Source organism: Rhincodon typus, chromosome 50 (assembly GCF_021869965.1).
Source record: "Rhincodon typus isolate 14 chromosome 50, sRhiTyp1.1, whole genome shotgun sequence".
In the NCBI taxonomy this organism is placed as follows: Eukaryota; Metazoa; Chordata; class Chondrichthyes; order Orectolobiformes; family Rhincodontidae; genus Rhincodon; species Rhincodon typus.
The window spans coordinates 2,941,476-2,944,865 of record NC_063381.1 but is presented as its reverse complement, the minus strand read 5'-3'; positions in this window follow the sequence as shown (position 1 = coordinate 2,944,865).

The window sequence follows — 3,390 nt, the reverse complement described above, 5'->3', positions numbered from 1 at the left end:
GTAATAGGACCCAAAAAGAAGGTGCAAAAACTAACATAAGGGCACTTTATCTGAATGCTCGGAGCATTCGAAACAAGGTGGATGAGTTGACGATGCAAATCATGGCAAATGGGTATGATTTAGTGGCCATTGCAGAGACATGGTTACAGGATGGTCATGACTGGGAGTTAAATATCCAGGGGTATCAAACTGTTCGGAAGGACAGACAGGAAGGTAAGGGAGGTGGTGTTGCTCCAATTTTTAAGGATGATATCAGGGCGGTAGTGAGAGATGATATAGGTTCTACTGAACAAAACGTTGAATCCATTTGGATGGAAATTAGGAATAGCAGGGAGAAGTTATTGATAGGTGTGGTCTATAGGCCACCAAATAATGACATCGTGGTGGGGCGGGCAATAAACATAGAAATAGCTAATGCATGTAAAAATGGTACAGCAATTATCATGGGGGATTTTAATCTACATATCGATTGGTCAAACCAGGTCGGTCATGGCAGCCTTGAGGAGGGGTTCATAGAATGCATCCATGATAATTTCCTTGAACAATATGTAATGGAACCTACGAGGGAGCAAACTATCCTAGATCTAGTCCTGTGTAATGAGACAGGAACAATTAATGATCTCACAGTTAGGGATCCTCTCGGAAGGAGCGGTCACAGTATGGTCGAATTTAAAATACAGATGGAGCGTGAGAAGGTTAAATCCAGTACCTATGTCCTGTGCTTAAACAAAGGAGACTATGAAGGAATGAGGGAGGAGTTAGCTAAGGTAGAATGGGAGCAAAAACTTTATGGTGGGTCAATTGAGGAACAGTGGAGGACTTTCAAAACGATTTTTCACAGTGCTCAGCAGAAGTATATTCCAGTGATAAGGAAGGACTGTAGGAAAAGAGAGACCAGCCATGGGTGTCTAAGGAAATAAAAGAAAGTATCAGATTGAAAAAAAGCACATACAAAAAAGCAAAGAGTGGTGGGAAACTAGTAGACTGGGAAATCTTTAAAGGCCAACAGAAAGCCACAAAAAAAGTTATAAAGAAAAGTAAGATAAATTATGAGAGTAAACTAGCCCAGAATATAAAAACAGGCAGCAAAAGTTTCTACAAATATGTAAATCGTAAAAGAGTGGCGAAGGTAAACATTGGTCCTTTAGAGGATGAGAAGGCCAATTTAATAACTGGGAATGAGGAAATAGCCGAGACATTAAACAGTTATTGTGTGTCGGTCTTCACTGTGGAAGACACAAATAACATGCCGAAAACTAATGGCAAGAAGGTTATAGCAGGTGAGGACCTAGAAACTATCATCATCACTAAGGAGGCAGTGCTGGGCAAGTTAATGGGGCTAAAGGTAGACAAGTCTCCTGGCCCTGATGAAATGCATCCCAGGGTACTAAAAGAGGTGAAGGGGGAAATAGCAAATGCACTAGTACTTATTTACCAAAATTCACTGGACTCTGGGGTGGTTCCCGCAGATTGGAAAACAGCCAATGTGACACCACTGTTTAAAAAAGGAAGTAGACAAAAAGCAGGTAACTATAGGCCAGTTAGCTTAACTTCGGTAGTGGGGAAAATACTTGAATCTATCATTAAGGAAGAAATAGCAAGACATCTGGATATAAATTGTCCCATTGGGAATACCCAGCATGGGTTCATGAAGGGTAGGTCATGTTTGACTAATTTGGTGGAATTCTTGGAGGACATTACTTGCATGGTGGACAATGGGGAACCTGTGGATGTGGTGTATCTGGATTTCCAGAAGGCATTTGACAAGGTGCCACACCAAAGGCTGCTACATAAGATAAAGTTGCACGGTATTACAGGTAATGTACTGGCATGGATAGAGGATTGGTTGACCAGTAGAAAGCAAAGAGTAGGGATAAATGGGTGTTTTTCTGGTTGGCGGTCAGTGGCTAGTGGTGTGCCTCAGGGATCAGTGTCGGGACCGCAATTGTTTACAATTTACATAGATGATTTGGAGTTGGGGATTAAGTGTGGTATGTCAAAATTTGCAGATGATACTAAGATGAGTGGTACAGCAAAGTGTGCAGAAGACACTGAAAGTCTGCAGAGGGATATAGATAGTCTAAGAGAGTGGGCAAAGGTCTGGCAGATGGAGTACAATGTTGATAAGTGTGAGGTCATCCATTTTGGTAGGAATAACAGCAAAATGGACCATGTTTTAAATGGTGAAAAATTGCAGCACGCTGCTGTGCAGAGAGACTTGGGTGTCCTTGTGCATGAATTGCTAAAAGTAGGATTGCAGGTGCAGCAGGTAATTAAAAAGACAAATGGAATTTTGTCTGCCATTGCTAGAGGGATGGAGTTTAAAAACAGGAAGGCTATGCTGCAGCTGTATAGGGTCCTGGTGAGGCCACACCTGGAGTACTGTGTGCAGTTTTGGTCTCCTTACTTGAGAAGAGATATACTAGCACTGGAGGGGGTGCAGAGGAGAATCACTCGGTTGATTCCAGAGTTGAGAGGGTTGGATTATGAGGAAAGACTGAGTAGACTGGGATTATACTCATTGGAATTCAGAAGAATGAGGGGAGATCTTATAGAAACATAGAAGATTATGAAGGGAATAGATAAGGTGGAGGCAGGGAGGTTGTTTCCGCTAGCAAGTGAACTAGGACTAGAGGGCATTGCCTCAAAATAAAGGGAAGCAGATATAGGACTAAGGTCAGGAGGAACTTCTTCACCCAAAGGGTTGTGAATCTGTGGAATTCCCTGTCCAGTGAAGCGGTTGAAGCTACCTCGCTGAATGTTTCTAAGGCAAGGTTAGATAAATTTTTGAACAGTAAAGGAATTAAGGGTTATGGTGAGTGGGCAGGTAAGTGGAGCTGAGTCTCAAAAAGATCAGCCATGATCTTATTGAATGGTGGGGCAGGCTCGAGGGGCCAGATGGCCTACTCCTGCTCCTTGTTCTTATGTTCTTACATTATAGTTGGAGGGTGGGTTGTAGAGTGCTGCGGGAGAAAGGATGTTGATAGTTCAGATTAAGGATTAACACTACAGTGGGGGCATGTGGTGTAGACTGGTGGGGGAGAAAGGATGTTGATAGTTCAGATTAAGGATTTATACTGTAATGGGGGTGTGGTGTAGAGTGTTCGGGGAGGAAGGATGTTGATCGTTCAGATTAAGGAGTTATACTATAGTGGGGGTGGGGTGGAGAGTGCTGGAGGAGAAAGGATGTTGATAGATCAGAATAAGGATTTATACTGTAGTGGGTCAGGGGGTGTAAAGTGTTGGGGGAGAAAGGATGTTGATAGTTCACATTCAGGATTTATACTACTGTTGGGGGGGGGTGCAGTGTAGACTGTTGCAGGAGAAAGGATGTTGATGATTCAGATTAAGAATTTATACTATAGTTGGGGTGGCGTATGGAGTGCTGGG